The sequence below is a fragment of the Manis pentadactyla genome, chromosome 8, assembly GCF_030020395.1.
Source record: "Manis pentadactyla isolate mManPen7 chromosome 8, mManPen7.hap1, whole genome shotgun sequence".
NCBI lineage: Eukaryota > Metazoa > Chordata > Mammalia > Pholidota > Manidae > Manis > Manis pentadactyla.
Window position 1 is genome coordinate 42311318 of NC_080026.1, and position 22136 is coordinate 42333453.

At 41.5% G+C, this 22136-nt stretch overlaps 1 long non-coding RNA gene across 1 annotated transcript; it reads left to right on the top strand.

Annotated features, from left to right (window-relative positions):
• The first annotated feature begins 14946 nt into the window (after positions 1–14946).
• On the top strand, positions 14947–21897 carry LOC118913002 (uncharacterized). Its single transcript, XR_008998770.1, has 5 exons — positions 14947–15080; positions 15166–15240; positions 15809–15971; positions 17701–17845; positions 21581–21897. It is a non-coding gene; the product is annotated as an uncharacterized LOC118913002 (long non-coding RNA).
• Positions 21898–22136: the final 239 nt, after the last annotated feature.

Sequence of the window (22136 nt, forward strand, 5' to 3'; positions counted from 1 at the left end):
AGGGAGACTCCATAAATGCCCCACATTCACTGAAGTAGTGAATAAAATAGTCCATGGATGAAGCCAAGAGGTATCTCTGGGTTAGAAGAACATCAGTGAAAAGCTGCCAAGAAGATCATTGTCATGGTTTTCAGGCGGCCAGTCAGTGGGAGCTGAGAGGTGGTGTGCGGGAGAGTCAGGGCAAGGGCATTCAGGCTGCAGGAGCAGAGTCTGTGAGGGAAAAAGGTGAGGTCTTGAGGACCTGGCCCAAGACATACTACTAGGTATAGAGAAACCACTCTCCAAAGCTTCTCTACCCACTCCTCCTTCACTACCAGATTTTACTTCATCAAGGTCAGAGAGATTTGAGCAACACTGGATCGTCTTTGACCTACAGAACTAGTACAGGTGTGTCGGCTCATGCGGCAAGACACTTCCTTGCTGCAGAACAGCTATATCTTTAAAGACATTTCTACGAGTTCAGTCTTTAATCAATAAAATGTTCAGAAACATTGGCCTTTACAGAAATCAAAATCTCATTGCTTTATGACTGCTTGGAGAGATCATAGCTCTTTTCACCACTACCCAATCTCAGGGAGGAGATAAATACTGTTCACTTTATCATCTGTTACATGGAGCTGGGAAATCTCACAGTGGGACTACAAAATGCCTTGTTGGACATGAAAGTGGTAAAATTTTGAGGATGAGGGAAAACTTTGCAGAATCTCATGTGAACTAGATTTTGGCTTTTTTGGGCGAAGAGTGGGCGTGGGAGCATTCAGGAGCTCATATAAAGGAATGCTGGAAATAATCTGCTATTTTTAGAGACATAGGAAGACAGAGAAAAAAGGGAAGAAAATTGTTTTGCAGCCAGGGGATGCAAACTTTGTAGTTCGTCATAGTTTCAACATGGTTTCTTACAATGATTTATTCAATTAACCTCTTGCCTGTAACCCCCATCTTTAAATAAGCAGAATCTGAGAACAACAATTATAACTTTGCTAACGAGAAGCTGGGTAAGTATTAAGTGTTTAAAAACCCCACTATTGGAGCCTGGTAATTTTTAAACATATAATTGCCTCCTTTATTATACCTTGATTAGATTAAAATTAATGCATTATTAAGTCATGATATGTTCAACCATCTAGACCTCTGTATAGACACAGATAGCAATTCCTTTTCTTCCCCTTCCCCAGGTCTAAGTTAATTAAATTCCTTTTAATTATAATTTACTAAAAAGCTTCACTTTTGCCACTATTATGTCTTTTGAACTTTGAAACTTGAAAAAAAAAAGGACCTTAAAATGGTCTTTTGCAGGAGAAATGAACTGTCAGCGAATTCAGGCAAAATTAATTATTTCAGCTTGATAAACCTTTTCATCTATTTGACTCCTTATACAGAAAAGCCAATTAATAATGTCAAACATGCTTTGCCTCCAGGGACCTGCAAGTTCTAATGAGTCTGTTTACTGTGGAGTGGCTAGCAGAATGAGCTTCATGTAGAAATTTTCTAATCGCGCCACACCTGTCAAGCTCAGTCTCATTATCTGTGTACCAAGGGCAAACCTCATTTTGTCAGTAGCGGTTTTCGAAGAACTAACAGATGCCTGGGGGAACATGCAGGACTGTCCGCCAGTAGACGAGTCACTTAATTACCAATCAGAGCAGCCGGGGTGAATGCCTAATGCTCCTTAGTCCCGACCTTCCCCATCCCAACTCCACGCACCCACGGTATTGGAGACCCCGAGCGTCAGTCCTTCTCAGCGCCAGGGCTCGTCTGCCAGGACCCCTTTCTCCCGGTGCTCCGAGGTGATGATTGATTGATGAGGCAACTCTGGAAAGGGTGATTAATCAAACTCATATTGTACCCCGAGTGGTCCACCTGCCCCAGAGCTGATAATTGTTGGGTTGGTGTTGGGGGGTGGGGCAGAGCCTTTAGCAGAGGGCATTGACACAGCCTCCCTAAGAGTGACCATGTATCTTTGACTTGCAAAAAGGCTAAATGTGCAGATATCCCACAGCAGGCAGAGGCCCAGCGTTCAGGAAACTACACATCCTTTAGAGCAGTGCTTCCAAGCTCTGATGCACCTATGAATCACCTGGGGATCTTACTTAAATGAGTTTCTTATTCCAGCATGTCTGTGCCTAAGATTCTTCATTTCTGACCAGCTGATGCTGATACTTTGGGAGGTGGACTGTATACTGAGGCCAGCTATCTTGGGCAAGCTGCTCAGCCTTTCTGGACCTTGGATTCCCACCTCTGTGAAATATGACAGAAGATCTGGTTCCTCTGCATAGCCTTTAGAAAAGCAGACACCCTCCTGTAAGTTCACTGCAAGACCTAGACCCTGCACAGCTTCCTTCTTCACCTCTCTGCTTCCCCTGCCCCTTCAGTGCAGTCTCCTGGAGCTCCCTGCCAGCACAGGCTGCCTGCGCTCTGCTCTCTGTCCTCTCATTAGGCCAGTTCCTCCCATTTTCTTTCAGGACTCTGCTCAGGCATTGCCTCTGACCTAGCTCATTCTTCAACTTTCCTTCCCTCAGCTCCAGGATGACTTAGGCAACTCACCTTTGTGCTTCCCTGCACCTTTGTTGACCTCATGGAAGCCCATGTTACCCTGTGTTGTTGTTCACCTCTGTCACTAGGTTGGGAGCTTATTGAGGGCAATTGCCTCTTCAGCCTGCTGCCCCAATGCCCAACCTGCACTCACCTCCCCTGCCTTAGCCTCAACACTCATGTTTGCTGGACTATTTATTGCATCAGGCTTCTCTTCGCTGGTTCCTCTAATTCTAGTATCTTTCCTTTCGAATCCATCCTTAACATTGTCAGCAGGATTATTGCCTAAAAGTGAACTATGCTTAGGTCCACCACCTTGCCTCCCAGCATCTTTAAAGCTTAAACTTGTCAGTTTCCCCACTCCTGAGAAGGGATGTACCAGCTGCCAACTCTGAATTCTGAACATCAACAAACTTCTTCACGCTATTGTTTGAAGAAAATTTGTCTTGGCTAGATCCAGATCCACAGCTCTCAAGGTGATTTTATGATGTTGCTTCATGCTTGAGAAGGACTGAGATTTGAAAAGCTGCCTGCAGAGGCCATCTGACTCAGGGCTTAGATATTGCAAAGTCAAACTTCGTAGTTCATCAAAATGGAAGTCTTCCATTTTTGGCAAGTGATCTGTTCATATTCTGGCTCAGTTTCCACTTCTGTAAAAGTGAGGAATAATATCTAACTGTCCTATCACAATAAAGATTAGGGATAAAATGTAATAAATAATAGATATTTATCACTATTTATTGAAATAGTAATCAATGAAAAGGCTTTGACATTAGGTGAGTACAATCCAGGAGCAAGGCATCAATACTATGACTTCTGATTTATTCACAAATGTGTCTGCTCTGAGCTATGCAGTATCACTGGGCCATGTACTTAAGGTCTAAAAGAAATCAGTGCACATAAAATCAGGCAGTGGGCTTTGAGGAAATCAAACACAGTTAACTTCTCCTTTCATTAGCTTTATTTCACAAGGAAAACTGTGTTTTTGGGGAAATCTCAAAGTGTATCTGATTCAACCAGAGCCTTCTAATTTCTTAGCCCAGGGAGCAAAAGAAAGCTAGAAAATGATGGAGTCTGATTAATTCTGTCAACATTCTACTAGATTGCTTCCTATGCTGTCCTTCTGTTGAATGTTGGACAGAGAGCTGACCAGATGCCAAGGTACTCTTCTGTGCTCTGTGTAAGTGTCAGTCAAGCATTGCATCTCCCTCAGACTTTTAGGCTACAGGCCACCAGAAAATATCCCTAGGCACTTTGCAATAATTTAATAGAAAGTTTTGAGTAATATTCCACATTGTACTCTTAGTCCATTCTTAAGTATGATGTTGTTCTACAGTGACATCATCTTGTTTATCAAAAAGTGCACCTCTAATTTCATAATGGCAATCAAGAGAGAATTAGGTCTTGACATGGGAAAAAGTTACTTCAGAGCTGTTTCTTTGGGGACAAGGATTTTCATACTGTGCTCTGCGAAGCCCAAGGTTTCTAGGGAAGTGCCTTAGGCCTGTCTCAGAGGGAGAGAATGGATGAGGAGGTGGAACCACAGGTACCTCACTCTCCTTTCAATCAGGTCTACTTATATCTGTTTTATTTATTGGAGTTTCATGAAGATTTTATTTGAAAAAAGGCAATGCCATTTTTTAAAGTATTGGAAACCAATGTTCTAGCTCAAATTTCAGTGTTAATAAGGTTGTCCAGATTCTGTAGCTTGAGAGTCTTCAAACCTCAATGCCGAGTGGTTGCTTACCCACAGCTAGCATTGTTCATCACATCCTAATGCAGAATCTTCATCTCCTACCAATAGCCTCCCACTACCCCAATGTGCCTTCATTGAGCAGAGATCAACAATTCATTAAGCTGACATCACTAGTGATAAATAGCTATTGGGAAGGCCATTCATCTGGTCTCTCTCTCTGTATCACAGGGAGACTGGAAGAAGAGTAGGACACATATAGAGGAGATGCCTGGTCCATTTTTTTACATTGGGGGCAGCCAAGAAATTTCTATGGGCTTCCAAGTATAATCCTCTGGTCTTCCCCATGGTCATTTTGGTATTGCCAAGTGCAATTTTACTGAGAACTCATTTATAGGGTCACTCAGGTATTGGATATCTTCAAATTGCTTCTGTAGACTTTACTTAAACTTAGAACATTGGACTATCTAAGACTATGAAAGAATATCCCCTTTGTATAGTAGAAAATCACAGGTTTCAGCAACTAACAACTGGTTTTGATTTTGTTTTACTATTTACTGGAAAGATAGCTTAGGTAAGCTAGGCATTCCTTTTTTTTTTTTTTTTTTTTTTGCCCGTCAAAGGGGAGTAATTTAATAAGTTAATAAAGGTGAATTTTATTGTATGTAAATAACAACTAAAATCCTCTGTTATACAACTGTAACAGTTCCTATGATACAGAAAAATAAGTCTAACAAGATTCCATTTATATGCATTTGTATATATGTAAATATATATAAAGAGATTTGCATATGCCTATGAGAACATGGAGAAAAATATAGAAGGATTCATATTTTTTTTTGTTATCATTAATCTACAATTACATGAAGAACATTATGTTTACTAGGGTTCCCCCTTCACCAAGTCCCCCCCCCACCCCATTACAGTCACTGTCCATCAGCATAGTAAGATGTTGTAGAATCACTACTTGTCTTCTCTGTGTTGCACAGCCCTCCCCGTGCCCCCCCGACATTATACATGCTAATCGTAATGCCCCTTTCTTCTTCCCCACCCTTATCCCTCCCTTACCTCCCATTCTCCCCAGTCCCTTTCCCTTTGGTAACTGTTAGTCCATTCTTGGGTTCTGTGATTCTCCTACTGTTTTGTTCCTTCAGTTTTTTTTTTTTGTTCTTATACTCCACATATGAGTGAAATCATTTGGTATTTGTCTTTCTCCACTTGGCTTATTTCACTGAGCATAATACCCTCTAGATCCATCCATGTTGTTGCAAATGGTAGGATTTGTTTTCTTCTTATGGCTGAATAATATTTTATTGTGTGTATGTACCACATCTTTATTCATTCATCTACTGATGGACACTTAGGTTGCCTCCCTTCTTGGCTATTGTAAATAGTGCTGTGTTAACATAGGGGTGCGTCTGTCTTTTTCAAACTGGGCTGCTGCATTCTTAGGGTAAATTCCTAGATGTGGAATTCCTGGGTCAAATGGTATGTCTATTTTGAGCTTTTTGAGGAACCTCCATACTGCTTTCCACAATGGTTGAACTAATTTACATTCCCACCAGCAGTGTAGCGGGGTTTCCCTTACTCCACAACCTTGCCAACATTTGTTGTTGTTTGTCTTTTGGATGGCAGCCATCCTTACTGGTGTGAAGTGATATCTCATTGTGGTTTTAATTTGCATTCTCTGATAACTAGCGATGTGGAGCATATTTTCATGTGTCTGTTGGCCATCTGAATTTCTTCTTTGGAGAACTGTCTGTTCAGCTCCTCTGCCATTTTTTAATTGGATTATTTGCTTTTTGTTTGTTGAGGTGTGTGAGCTCTTTATATATTTTGGACGTCAAGCCTTTATCGGATCTGTCATTTACGAATATATTCTCCCATACTGTAGGGTATCTTTTTGTTCTATTGATGGTATCCTTTGCTATACAGAAGCTTTTCAGCTTGATGTAGTCCCAGTTGTTCATTTTTGCTTTTGTTTTCCTTGCCCGGGGAGACATGTTCATGAAGAGGTCACTCAAGTGTATGTCCAAGAGATTTTTGCCTATTTTTTTTTCTAAGAGTTTTATGGTTTACATTCAGGTCTTTGATCCATTTCGAATTTACTTTTGTGTATGGGGTTAGACAGTGATCCAGTTTCATTCTCTTACATGTAGCTGTCCAGTTTTGCCAGCACCATCTGTTGAAGAGACTGTCATTTCCACATTGTATGTCCATGGATCCTTTATCGTATATTAATTGACCATATATGTTTGGGTTAATGTCTGGAGTCTCTATTCTGTTCCACTGGTCTGTGGCTCTGTTCTTGTGCCAGTACCAAATTGTCTTGATTACTATGGCTTTGTAGTAGAGCTTGAAGTTGGGGAGTGAGATCCTCCCCACTTTATTCTTCCTTCTCAGGATTGCTTTGGCTATTCAGGGTCTTTGGTGTTTCCATATGAATTTTTCAACTATTTGTTCCAGTTCGTTGAAGAATGTTGTTGGTAATTTGATGGGAATTGCATCAAATCTATACATTGCTTTGGGCAGGATGGCCATTTTGACGATATTAATTCTTCCTAGCCAAGAGCATGGGATGAATTTCCATTTGTTAGTGTCCTCTTTAATTTCTTTTAAGGGTGTCTTACGGTTTTCAGGGTATAGGTCTCTTTCACTTCTTTGGTTAGGTTTATTCCTAGGTATTTTATTCTTTTTGATGCAATTGTGAATGGAATTGTTTTCCTGATTTCTCTTTCTATTGGTTCATTGTTAGTTTATAGGAAAGCCACAGATTTCTGTGTGTTAATTTTGTATCCTACAACTTTGCTGTATTCCGATATCAGTTCTAGTAGTTTTGGAGTGGAGTCTTTAGGGTTTTTTTATGTACAATATCATGTCATCTGCAAATAGTGACAGTTTAACTTCTTCTTTACCAATTTGGATTCCTTGTATTTCTTTGTTTTGTCTAATAGCCGTGGCTAAACCTCCAGTACTATGTTAAATAACAGTGGGGAGAGTGGGCATCCCTGTCTTGTTCCCGATCTCAGAGGAAAAGCTTTCAGCTTCTCGCTGTTCAGTATGATGTTAGCTGTGGGTTTATCATATATGACGTTTATTATGTTGAGGTACTTCCCCTCTATGCCCAGTTTGTTGAGAGGTTTTATCATGAATGGATATTGGATTTTGTCGAATGCATTTTCAGCATCTATGGAGATGATTGTGTGGTTTTTGTCCTTCTTTTTGTTGATGTGGTGGATGATATTGATGGATTTTCGAATGTTGTACCATCCTTGCATCCCTGGGATGAATTCCACTTGGTCATGATGTATGATCCTTTTGATGTATTTTTGAATTCGGTTTGCTAATATTTTGTTTGAGTAATTTTGCATCTACATTCATCAGGGATATTGGTCTGTAGTTTTCTTTTTTGGTGTGGTCTTTGCCTGGTTTTGGTATTAGGGTGATGTTGGCTTCATAGAATGAGTTTGGGAGTTCCCTCCCTGTCAATTTTTTGGAAAACTTTAAGGAGAATGGGTATCATGTCTTCTCTGTATGTCTGATAAAATTCTGAGGTAAATCCATCTGGCCCGGGGGTTTTGTTCTTGGGTAGTTTTTTGATTACCGCTTCAATTTCTTTGCTCGTAATTGGTTTGTTTAACTTTTGTGTTTCTTCCTTGGTCAGTCTTGGAAGATTGTATTTTTCCAGGAAGTTGTCCATTTCTTCTAGGTTTCCCAGCTTGTTAGCATATAGATTTTCATAGTAGTCTCTAATAATTCTTTGTATTTCTGTGGAGTCTGTCATGATTTTTCCTTTCTCATTTCTGATTGTGTTGATTTGTGTTGATTCTCTTTTTCTCTTAATAAGTCTGGCTAGAGGCTTATCTATTTTGTTTATTTTCTCAAAGAACCAGCTCTTGGTTTCATTGATTTTTGCTATTGTTTTATTCTTCTCAATTTTATTTATTTCTTCTCTGATCTTTATTATGTCCCTCCTTCTGCTGACTTTAGGCCTCATTTGTTTTTCTTTTTCCAATTTCGATAATTGTGACGTTAGACTATTCATTTGGGATTGTTCCTCCTTCTTTAAGTAGGCCTGGATTGCTATATACATTCCTCTTAAGACTGCTTTTGGTGTGTCCCACAGAAGTTGGAGCTTTGTGTTGTTGTTGTCATTTATTTCCATATATTCCTTGATCTCTATTTTAATTTGTTCATTGATCCTTTGATTATTTAGAAGCATGTTTGTGTTTGTGAGCCTTTTTGTTTTCTTTGTACAATTTATTTCTAGTTTTATACCTTTGTAAGCTAGGCATTCTTAATGCTCCATTTCTCCTTATATTTCTGGGAGAACAGAGTCTTCGCCATCTTTTTACAATTAACCCACCTTATGATTGGGAGACAGTTATGTTAGTAAATATATTTTGGGCCAATCCAAGATGTAATGAGATATCTAATAGGAAAGAATATTTCAAAGAGGTTTTGATTCAATCCAATACAAATTATTATTATTCTATTAATCAACTATCTTTTGTAAAGCACTGGCCAAGATACAATGAGGGCTACAGTCAGAGGCGAGTCAAACATAGACCCTGGAGCACAGAGATGCAGATACAGCCAAGCTGGGGTAAGGTCTACAATAGAGATTGCAACTCGATGTCATAAATAACTGACTTCACATTCTGTGACTGGGATGTTTCCTCTTATTTCTGTTGTTAAAGTAAACAAGGAAAATATTATATATATTTTTAGACCTTGTTATATGGTTGATAATTACAACTTTTATGCCTAAAACCAACAAGTAAAACCTGACACCTCTTTGGATATTGGCACTCAGTGTCCAAATCCATCAGAACATTTGAGGGCGAGCGGAACAGGGCAAGCACATGCCCCACTCCCTCCATGTCACAGTGAGGGAACTCAGGTCCTGAGGTGAGGAGGGCCTCGTGGAAGGTCACATCTCTTGTCCCTCAGGCCACAGCACTTTTAAAAATTTCACATAGGTATCAATTTAAAGGACACCATATTATGCATCCTGATTGCCCAACCTGGGCACACTGGCACTAATTCCAAATTCATTTATGCTTGAAGTCTACCTTCTTTTCTAAGTAAGGAAGCTTTTCCTTCTTTTTTAAAGAATGTAACTTTCACTCCTCACAGCTTTCCTATTGTATTGCAGTGTCTGTCTAACTCTCCCGGCACGTCATTGATTGAGCCCTTATGAGCCCCAAAGAGCTCTGTGGTTAGAAGGCGCTGGTATAAATTAATGCTTATTTCTTGCTGCAGTGTCAGTTTGTGACCTCCCAAAGAGAGCTTCTCTAAACCTTTTATCAAAGCAGCTAGAAGGGCTGGAAGCAGGTGATTCATAAACTCAGTGGGAGTGAAACTTTGCTTGGGGATGCCATAGTGAGTGGTATTTAAATACAGTGTCTCATTATCTTACTAGGACAGAATGAGAATGCTCAAATTCATTCTTTGGGTTAGGACTCTTTATGGAGTACACTTCTAGAGAAGAATTCAGTGCTGCATTTCCTGGGAAGCCATCATTTTCTCAATTTACTCATTCTGATGTGCTAATAGTCCCACTGAAGACCGTAAATTATTCAGTCAATAAACAAAGTACAAATTAGCTTTTCTTTGAGAAGTGCTAGGTTTTGGAAATTAGCCTAGGAAAGCATGTCATAGAAGTAGAGATGATATCTATTTATCTACCTGGCTTATCATAGGCCAGATACTTCGCTAAACTGTGAGGATTAAGAAATGTGAAAGTTATGAGACTTTACTCCCAGGGTAGTCATGAAGCAATAAAGAAGATCTATAAAAAAATACAGACTTGTACTCCAGGCTGGTAGATGAAATAATAGGATAATGTGCAAGCCGTGCTAGCATAAATATATGAATAAAAACTTCATAAAGTAGTAAAGAAGTGAGTTACGTCTCTAAGGGTGAGTCTGACTTCTCCAGAGGCATTTTTAAACAGAGGAGGTTTCCTGGGAACTCTCAGTAGGCCTAACAACTAGACATTTATTTCCAAGACCCCATGAAGCCAGGCGATTACTGAGGAACTCAAGGCAATATCAGAATGGTTAAAAAGAAGACTCCAGACACAACTGACTGAATTTGGACTAGTTGTAGCAATTCTTAGCTAAGTGATTCTGTGTAAGTTATTTAGCTATCCAAACCCCAGTTTCCTCATCTATAAAATGGGTAAAATAACTTGAAGATATTTGTTAATATTACATGTTAGAGATAATACACATTAATTGTTTAAAACCAATGCTTGGCATGTGGTCTTTAGGGTATGTTACTTCTATGGTTTCATTTGTCCCTCCCATATCCAAATAACTCCATTATTTTCATATCACAGTACCTCTACTTAAATTGACAATATGTTAGACAGTAGAGACCAGTTATCTCCCTTCCAAAGTGTCATTAGCTCATTGGCCAAATATAGTCAGATACAGCCTGATCACATGGCACTGTTTGCCATGGCTATGGGAAGGAAAGTGGGGGCATGTGTGCTTTTTTGTTGTCTTCTTTTTCCATAGGCACTTAGGGGTTAAGGCCCAGAATAAGAGAATCTCAACAGTTTGGGTGTCAGGGCCACCCACAGACACCAGAGGTGGGAGGTGAAGAAGGACATCCAGGCAGTGGGAGCTGTGTTACGAAGGCAAAACACTAGGTGGAGCAGGGCAGGGAAGAAGGGCTTGTGAGGTTGTATTGGGAGGAATGCAAGCTGATAAGAGGGCATTCAGAAAGCCAGATCCACGAATTTCGGAAAGATTTACAAGCCAATGTGGTGTCACCAAAGAGGGAATTAATAATTTGTTCATGTGTGGTACAAGCATCCCTTAAACAAATGTACCAGAGTGACAGGAGATGGTATGCCTCATTCATTTATATACTGAGTTCCTTCTAAGGACCAGGCAAGGACATGACAGGCCTTTGATAGTGCTTATATTCTACTGGGGGAGGCAGGAAGCACGGGGGAACAGATTATAAACAAATAAATAGGAGACATCTTAGATGTTTTAAGGACTCTAAGGAAAAAAGAAACAGGGTAAAAAGGAGAGAGAGTGGTTTGAAGGGGTTTACATTCTGGGAAAGAGTACAGGGAAAAGCCCCTGGTAAGGTGACTTTCGAGTAGACACCTGGATTAAGTGAGGGTGTGAGCTGTGCTGACATCTGGGGGAAGAATATTTCAGACAGAGGGATTATAAGGGTAATTGTGACAGCCAGCCTCCAAGATAACCCCCCAGATTCATGCCTCCTGGTATGCATGCCCCAGCGCAGTTCCTTTCTGTACTGAATAGAGCTGATCTATATGACCCATGGGGTACTGTGGAAACAGAGTGTGACTTCCAAGGTTAGGTCATGAAAAGCATTGCAGCTTCCTCCTTGCTTGTTTTTTGATCCCTTACTCTGGGGAAACCAGCTGCCATGTAATGAGGACACTCAGCAACCTGATGGAGGGGTCACCATGGTGAGGAACTGGGAGCTCCTACCAGCAGCCAGTACCGACTTGCCAACCATATGCATGAGCCCCCCTGGAATCGGATCCTCCAGCCTTCAGAGACTGTGGTCCTGGCTTATATCTGGGCCGCAACTCCATGAGAGATCCCCACAGCAGAACCATCTAACCAAGCTACTCTTGCATTCCTGACAAACATGAACTGTATGACATAATAAATGCCAATCACCATTTTAAGTCACTGAATCTCAGAGTAATTTGTTACAGAGATAATAAACATAATAGCAAAAAACTGTTTCAGCAGAACTGCTAAGGATGAGGAGTCAGCATTTCAATATCGAAGACCAGCCCAATGCAAGCAGAGCAGAGAAACATGTCCCAGGCTGCTTGTTTTGTGTGTTTCCATGCCTTTTCTTATGCTCTGTCGTCATACACCTGCCTCTCTCCTGTCATCGCACCTGAGGTCCTATCTAAGCTCTGGTCTCACCTCGTGCAATAAGTCTTACACATCTCTTTTGTTAGTGAACTCATGGAGAAAGAAGTGAGGAGAGCACACATTTATTGGGTCCATGTCATATACATAGCCCTTTGCGTGCATTACTTAATATAAACTCCCTTATTTGTGGTATTATTATCTACTTTTTATAGATAGAAAAAAAGAGCTATGAATGATTAAGTAGTTTATCCTAGGATACATAATGAAATGGTCATCTGAGTTCAAACCTACAAAATTTTTATTTTTAGCTTTTAAGTTTTCTGTTTTTCTTTTTTTACTGCATAAGACATTGACGATGGCAAATTTGGAAAGTTTAAGACTGCACACACACAAATAATTATTACTCCCACAATTTGGAGATAACCACTGCTAATATTTAGATTAGATATGTCTAATTCCTTTTTAAGCATTTTGTTTCAATGTACTAAGTTAGATTAGACTACACAAACTTTTAAAAATCGTTTTTCATCCTCTAATATATCATAGGCACTTCTTGTGGTGTTAATACCCTTCTGCAGGTAATTTTTAATGGATGCAAGTACATTTTAATTTTTGATTGTACCATAATGTATGTAATGAGATTGTGTTATTGTACATTTATGTTGTTTCCAATTTTTCTCTATTATCTAGGTATCATGCAGTAAACATACTTGAAGATAAATCTTCATGCACATCCATGATTCTTAGTGTACACTTTTACAAGTAATATCACTTATAAAATTTAAATTAAAATTTCATTTGTTAAATATAGGGCAGAAACATGAGTATGGCTTTTAACACACATTACGGAATTGTTCTCAAGAGAGGTTGTATACCACACTGACTTCTGCCAGCAGTACAGGGATGCTCATTTCTCCACACATTCATCAGCATTAAAGCTAGTGTTATAATATTTTGAATCCATGCTAGTTCTTGCATTTTTAATTAACTTAGTGAAACCACTTTCAATGGGATTCTCTTGACTAGTCACTAAAAACTGCCCAGGAAAACTTGGTGGAAAACATGCACACACTCATTAGAAACATTCACAAACTGCTGAATATCCAAGGACTCATTCGAAATGTCAGCAATTGTCCAGGCACTGTATTATTGACATACAGAGAAATAGGAGATACTGGCCTCCAAATATTAGTTCATAACAATTGAGGGAGATGTGACTCAGGAGCAGTATCTCTACTATTCTACAATCATGACTAACCATTCCTAGTGGTGACAGTGCTAGAGGTGAGGTTCTAAATCTCCAGTCCAATTCAGCTTGGGGTTGCATGACTGCAAGTTTTGTGGAGCGACAGGGGCAAGCGTGTGAGCCTTCCAGGTGTCGATACACAGCCCCACAATTTTTCAGTCAGCATTAACACAGGGGTGCCCCCTGAGTGTCACTGTCTGGGTGATATGTGGTGTTGTTGCCTGCTGCGTGAGGCACTGTATTAGGTCCTTCACAACAGCATCACGACACGGCATGATCCTCTGTCACTGTTGAGATCCCTGAGGCCTAGGACCACATAGCAAGAGATGAGTGGGTACAGCTGAGAGTTGAATCCAATGAGTGTGATCCAACACTGTGTTCTGTTTACTGGTTTTACACAGCATTCCACAGTGCTGTGGAAGATGCCCCCCTGGCCTGGCTAGCATAGTGCCACCTTCTTTGCTCACACTGTGACACAAAGGCATCAGGTGGTATTGTGTGTATTGCGTGTCTGAAGGTCAGTCTCCACTCTAGTCTGAAGACTGAGAATGGTACTTACTCATTTGTGTACAGTGTCTGCTTATAATTGGTTTTCATTCACTGTTGCTCACTAACAAAAGGAAAGTAAGGAAGGAGAGAGGGAGGTAGGGAGGGAAAGAATGAAGACAGGAAGGAAAATGGACATGAATCTGGTCCAATAATTTGCCCCAAGGCCCTGGAGACCACTGTGGCCTGATGGTAATAGCCTGTGAGAAGCAGATGCTCTTCCCACAGTTCTGATAATAGTGACAGTAGAGTCGAGAAGAACAAGTCTCCAGGAGAGACTGGCCTGCACCTGGTGAGAAGTGATCCCGTCTCTGGGTAGAGGACCACCCTTCCTGGGATCTGGAGCTTTGCAGTGGATCCCAGAGGCTTCTGGTGCCTCTAGGTCTCTTGGCAATGGCCCTGTGCCTCTGGGTATTTAAGAGCTCTTCTCCTTATGGGGTGCTCCTTAGGTGCCTCCTGCTTTGGGCGCCTCTCTAGGGTGCACCTGCCCTTTCCTTCCTGTTGGGATCTCCATGGGGACTGTGGCCGAGCTTGCTCCTATTTCCATTTTGGAAAGGGCATTTTCACTTAAGAAAATTACTTTTTATACAGAAACAGATCTTAACCTAATGTACAAAGTGTCATCTTTTAAAATCTCTTTTTAAAAATAAATTCATAAAAAAGAACATCCTACACAATCATGTGCCAGAACATTACAACTTTGCTGACTTTTCCTTTCTTTCTTTCTTTTTTTTTTTTTTTGAGAATGCTTAGACAGCAGATCTTGCTGAAGAAGCCAGTGAGAGAACATTTTCTTCTCTGGTGTGGTTTAGTATGATAATTATTACTAATCATAGCAATGATGAACCACATTCACCTCGAGTTATAAAAATTAAATAATAGCCATCATATGACTCTGTAAGGGTGTGCTGCCTTTGTAATTTCCAGAGCATGCTCACAAACATGAGCTCATTGGATTTCCACAGCAGCCTGGTGAGGTAGGGAAGGACTGTGGCAACTGGTCCTGTTTTCAAGTGAGATGGAACAAGGTCAGATGACTTGCTCAAGGTCAGACAGCATATCAGTGGTTGGAGGAGAGGAAGAGTCTGGGCTCCAGCCTTAGTAGACCCACATCTTTCCAAGAACACTTGGGATAACCTGACCTGACTGTCCCTGTGCCTGGATGTGAGATTCTAAGGTTGGTTTTCTGAACCTTCCTCTTTCTCTGATGCCACCAAGTGTGGCAATAGCGTGGCTCCATTGCGCTCTCCCATTACATCTAGTCCTTCCAGACTTTACTACAGAGGCTTGGAGGCTGTGGGCTGCCAGGCCAGTGGGAGGTGTGTCTTCATGTATTGGTAAGTTTAACAGCTGGCTCAACCTGAGACTTGGTGAAAACATGCTGCCTCCTCCACTGGCCGTTAAGACCAAACTAGGCTGCTTAATGATGCAGTTAGGGGCCTAGGCTCTGGGGATAGAAAACCTGGCTTTAGATCCAGGCTCTGATTCTTATTGGTATGTGATCTTGGGCAAGGTAACTTTCCCAGCCCATTTCCCCCCCAAAAATTTGTTTGATAATAGAACACATTGCCTAGTTTTGATAATTAAATGAGATACAAAGCTATCAGCCCATAACAAGAACTCAACACATCTTAGCCTTTATATTAATATCATTGTCACCAGGTGGGATGGAAATTCTTCTAGAGACCACAGTTGTGACTTTGGCCTCAGTCATGCGGGCCCCAAAGGTGACAGTAACACCACAAAGTCACATCATAAAGCCCCCTGAGCATGGAACTGCATGAGGTTTCCAGAACTCAGCGGCCCAGTCTCCAACATTCTATGAGTTTCCTATGGCTGCTGTAATAAATCACCACCAGATTAATGGCTTAAAAGAACACAGCTTTTTTATCTTACTTCCTATAGGTTGGAAATCTGGTGTGGGTCTCACTGGGCTAAAATACTGGTGTTGGCAGAGCTGTGTCCTTTCCTGGAGGCTCCAGAAGAGCCAGCTGCCTTGCCTTGTCCAGCTTCTAGAGATGCCTGCTTCTGACCACCTTCCTCCACCATCAGAGCCATCAAACGTAGGGTGAGTCCTCACATCACATCACCCTGACCTCGTTGGTCCCCTTCTTCTACTTCTAAGGACCCTGGTGATTTCATTGCCCATCTGCTTAATCCAGGATAATCTCCCTGTTTAAAAGTTAGCTGGTTAGCCTCTTTAATTCCACCTGCACCCTGGTTTTCTCAGTTCTATGATTAGAACATGTACATTTGGGGAGGAATCATTCTGTCTACCACAGATATACAAGTTCTGCTCACTAACTTAAAGCCTGGAAGCAGGGTCCAGCACCTGGAGGCCACTGCAGTGGAGGGAGTGAGGAAGGCCACTGGGCCCAGGCAAATTGGTCCACAGCCCAGGATTGTTGTAGCTGCTGTTTCTTGCCAACTATCTGCCAGACATTTTATGCACATATTCCTTTTAATCCATGCAATCATATAAAGTGCATATTATTAGCCTCATTTTACACAAGGAACCTGAGACTCAGAGGAATTAATTCATCCAAAGTCACCTGATGGGGCTAGTGTTTGCACTTAGGTTTGACTCCCAAAGCCTGTTAAGGTGTTTCTCAAAGAACCATCTGTGCATCTGAATCAGAATCCCCTGGAGGACTTGTTAAAAGCAGACTCCTGGTCTCCACCTCCCATCCCACTGTCCTGGGTCACTGAGTCTAGGGGAGACCCCAGGATACTGCGTTTAGCAAACTCCCCAGGAAAGCAGGTGATTCTGGCGTTCGCTGAGTCACGAGAACCACCTCTCTAGAGCACACAGCCCTGTGGGGAGCATGGCACCAGTAGGCAAACAGGATCCAGAGCTCCGGGATGGAGAGACAGGACACGCAGACTGTCAGTGGTGGGGAAACAAGAAGATCCCGCTGAGTGTCCCCCACCATCTCCTGGTCCAGGCCAGGAGTGCAGGATGGGCTTGAGGCTGGGGCCTCATCTAGCTTTTCAGGTGCTACCACCAGGGAGTTAGAGACCTGGCCAGCACATTTCTGACCAGTTTTTAACTGCTTGAGGGATGGAGGGGTCCATGTGGTGTCACTGGAAAAAGGAGGCACACTGAGTGTGGAATACTTGATCCCTCCCCTGGTGTGGAAAATTGTGGGGCAAGGGTGGCCCCCAGAAACCTGCTAACCGTTGAAGAATGTTCAGGAACCTGGTATACTGGGCTCATCCCTGCCTACAATGCTTCACTCCGAACTCCAGAGTGTCTGCTTCCTAGAGGTCAGGCAGAGGCTGTGCAGGAGGGCTGGGGACACAGAATGGACCATCCTTCTCTTTGGGCAGAGTTAGGATGACTTCACGTGGGGTTAGTATCTCATCATAGACCTGTTCCCACAGAGGAGGTGGTGTCCTCATCTAGAGCAGGTTCCTCTGCCAAAGATGTTTATGGAGCTTTTGCAACAAGCTCAAGCTATTCACTACCTGGGGTGGGTGCTGGTCCCATGGTCCCTCCATCTCCCTGTCAAGCCCTTTTACTTAATTAACCTTCAACAGTCTCCATGCTTTCACTGGTCCCAATGTCAGCTCTGAGCATGGACAGAGAAGGGGTACAGAAGTGCCCTGGAAAGGGCTATGGCCTCTCAATGACCTCCATCTGTGCATTTATGGCTCCCATTTCCCTAACAGGCCTGGATTGCTCACCAGGTGAGCCCCTCAAAAGGATGGCCATGGGTAAGGACATTATCTCCTGAAGGCCCTAAAGTCCCCGAAACACCCGCTTATAATTCATCAGCTGCTTCTCTTATTCCCAGGCCCTTCCTGTGACCAAACATTTTTACCAGACCATCTGATTCTGACAGAAGCACAATGATGCCAAAGAAAGAGAAAAATATTTTTAACCAGCCAGCTTTGGTGCAAGTCCCAGCAGAACTGTCTGCTTCCTATGATCTTGGGCAAGTAAGTACCTTAACCTCCCTGGGACTCACTTCACTTGCCTGACTCATGGGGTCATTTTGAGCATTAAATAAGATAATGCATATAAAAACACATTAAGAAGAGTAACATATTGTATACATTCATTAAAGATTTATTGAGTTCCATTTATTGAGTGTTTATGCTATGCCAGGCCCTGAGCTAGGCACTGGCGGCATGGACATTTAAGATAGAGCACACACTGAAAGCATTCTCAAGGCACAGCTTTCATCATTAAGATGAATGATAAGCGAACATTTGAAGGTGAGAAGCCCAAAAATGGTGATGAAGGTGTGGGACCACGTGAGGATCCTGGCAGTGATAGTCACCCAGAAGCCAGGGTGTGATGACACCATTACTTGTTAGTGGCCTAGTGAAATCCCCACATGTAACTGTGTCCTTTCTGATGGATTCTGTTCCACAGGAGGGAAGTATTCTGGCTTGGGGCTTCTACGTCCCAATTCTCTCTCCTGACATTTACCCCTTGAGCTGGTCCTAGATTTTCCATCCATTCTACTTGGAACCTCTTAACTTTGGGCTTCCACTGGGCTTTTTGATTCCTTGGCTCCCGGATCCAAGGCAGATTCATAAAGTCCCTTGTTTGAAATCCATGAGGCCTGAAGTATTTCAGAAATTAGCTTTGGATTTTAGAAAAGTAATACTGTCCGTGTATTTCATCCTAAGTAACACCCTTGGCAGAATATGGGCGGCAGCTTGGTTCAAATGTGGAGGTATTTTGGAGTGAAACCCACAACTATTTTCCACTAAGTGGGATTAGGAAAGACTACAGATGATCTCATGTTGCCAAATGAGTTATGATAAACTCTTGATTTTTCAGAGATGATTTTGAGCTTTGAAATTGCGGCTGAAGGACTATGGATTTATAACAGCTTAGCCCTTGGGCTTAGTAAATGTGTTCCTTGTTTGCTACAGGTCTAAAAGATTTTATTATTTTTACATTTTAATAATTTAAATTAATGCATCCCCAGACAGGTGCTGTGGAGGACACAGGCATTTTGGACCCTGTTCTTGGCCTGGGCATCCCTTCTGGAGCTGTAGTTACAGGCAAGCATCCTCTAATGCCACATTCCAGTCAGATGGAGCCCACCACTTAATTATGCAAAAAACAAACAAGCAAGCAAACAAACCAAAAAACAAAAAGGGTTTTGGAAAGGGGCAACTCATAGTGAAATCATCTTCTTCCCCATGTTACCAGGGATTGACATCGGTCACCATCATAAGAGCTCCTTTTGCTTCAAATGGAGATAATGCCTCTCCTCATTCACTCCTGAAATCACTTATTTACTTGTTCAAGTATTCATTTTCTCACACCTTCTTTTGTTGATTCATTTGTCCCTTTACTCAATAAAAAATAAGGTCAGTGATAAATCTGTATGAGGCCCAGGGCCAGATCCTGGGAAAAGAAAGACAAATGAGACACACTCTTGTGCTCTGGGGATCTTAGTCAAGTGGTGCAGAGAAACAGGAAACCAACTCTGATGAATTTCAAAACAGAATGAAATCAGGGACAGGAGGGTGTCCAAGCAAACGGTCTATGTGGGACAGACTGAAAAGGAGGTTTCAGAAGGCTTTATGGAGGAGAACCCTACTGCCCTAAAGAACAATTGGTTTTTAACGGACACAGAGGGCAAGACCATGGATGGGCTGGGAGGGTGTTCTAGATGAGGGATGTGCACAAACAAGGAGAGTTTAAAGTCATGACACACTTGAGGAACAGTGGACAGCAGGCTACAGGTGTGGGGAGTAAGTTGAATAGCTGCCACACCTCCTGGTGTGCCTATGAGAAAGACACTGGTCCAACAGTGAGGCTCAGCAGGGCAGGCATCCCTACAGCACCCTCTCAGGAACACCTTTAACTTTTGTTTTAATTGAAGTATAGTTGATTGCAATATTGTATTGGTTTCAGATGTACACCATAGTGATTCAGCAATTTTGTACATTACTCAGTGCTCTCACCACAACAAATATAGTTACCAACTGTCATCAAAGAAAGATACAATTTTGTTTACAAATAACACTACCTGGAGCAGAGGATACCTCAAGTAGTTATCTGGTCCTGCCCTGGTTTGAGCAGGGATTGACTGACAAAGATCACTAGGGCAAGCAAGTGGTGGGAGGAGGATAGACTTTGACCATCTTAACTTCCTAGACTAGTTGTCAAGTCAACCCCATGGTTTGGAAGACATTTGACTGAGGTAGATAAGAGTATTGTTTAGATTCTGATTCTAGCTCTGCTACCTTTCAGCTGTGAGACTTCTGGCGCATTGTTTAACCTATATAAGCTTCAGATAGGCTTTTGGCAGGCCCAGGTGAAACTATATGTAAAGCTCCAAGCTAATAAGACATACTCAGAGGTTGTTCCAGATGTAAAACCATTGAGGATAAGGTTTTTTAGCTGCCTGCTGTCTCCTTTTCCTCCAGGGCCTGCAACTGGTGCACATTGAGAGATCAATAGGTAAATGCAGAATGAATGAAGAACTCCTCACCCCTCAATGGCTAATGAATGCATATTATCTTGTTGTTTTTTTCTTTTTTCATTTAGTCATTTTCACTTACTTTTCCATGTTCAGTTTAATGTGTTCTTTTGATCTTGAGGTATGAGTTGGCACCACACCCAAGACAGGCAGGTATTACAGGGAAAGATTCATGATGCAGTTACTGACCAGGCTCAGCCTAAGAGCTGATGGACCCATTATCAATATGGAAAAGTTCAACTCCATTTGACTGCTTCAAGGAGAAAAATTATGTGAAGCAAAAATAATTATCAAAAGGAAAGAATTGTAAGCAAAAAGTTGATCAATACTCAAACTTATCTTTTTACCCCAAGTACCTGACACTAGGACTCACAGGTGTGTAGTAAGTACCCAATGTATGTTGAATGGAAGAACAAAGAAATGAATGAATGACTCCGTGAGTGAAGGCATTAGCAAGAGGGGAGGAGAAGGGAACCCTCACCAAGTGCCTACTGTAAGTTAAACTGTGTGTTGGTTGTTAAAATCTATTCATAAACAAAACAAAATTCCCATTTTTGTGGACCAATATTTCCCTCTTTGTTGATAATTTTTATCTTGTATCAGATATTTATTGAATTCTCTAAATTTAAGAGAAGTCTTTTTCTTTGTCTGTGAGGCATATAAGAAAACGAGAGCATTGGACGTGACTTAAAACCATACATGTGGCTCAGGAAACCTCATTGAAATGGCTTAGAAAATAATTTTTCACTTGTCTTGTTTTAGAAGAAGACTAGAATGGAATAGATAGTCAAGTTATGGGTTAGCAGGTTCATGCAGTTGGGAGGTGAATACACACCCTTCAAGGCGGGGAGGAAGAAAAAGTTTGCCTCCCTATGTCCCACTCTTTTGAAAGAACCAATGGATCAATCAATGCAGATTTCCTGAGCTGCAAATACAAAATTATACTTTTGGCAGTTTATCCGGAATCCTTTATTCCTCAAAGTTAAAATCCTTCTTTATTCTCTCCACTGTGTTTGGTGGATTAATGTTGAATTTTAAAAATGATAAATTTTTTGCACTCTAATAAATGATATTATAAATATATAATAGATTCTAAAGGCACATATTATTTAATTTCTTACCCTAGTACATATGTTTTCTCATAAAATAGAAAAACATTAAGCACCACAAACTTATTTTGACTGTGATTTCATCCTCCTCCATGATGATGGTTCTTCCTTTACAGTTAACGGCAGTAGAAGAATGGCACCTCATGGTATGGAAACTGCTGACTAGAAGGAAATGATGAAGAGGCAGCCCACAACATTCCTGTTTGTGAAGCTCTGCTGTCCCCAGCATTTGTCTCTGCCCACACTGCCAGGCTTTGGGGATTAGCAAGAACAGCATCTCAAACGAATAATCTCCTTCTGCCACTTCCTTTCCCAGTGCTGGCAGTGCTGTCAGCTCCCACGCACCATGGAAAGCCTGGTGGTAAAAGAGTCATTGCTGTGATTATCTAGGGACACATAACATGCTAATAATGAAGCATGTGCTTAACATTGATACAGTGTGCTTTTATTATTGCTGTTTATACCAATCACTGACATCTTTTAAAAGTGAAGTTAAATTCTAAAAAGGCATTTCCGAAATTTCATTTTGGTTCCTATACACATGAAAGAGCTATTAAATGTTAACATCTTTTTGTGGATTAGCTTCCTAATGCTAAGAAGGAATGGAAGCTGGCCATGATCTGGAGGAAGAGGTGTGTCAATACTTGCAGGCTTGGTGGGCGTCCCAGGTGT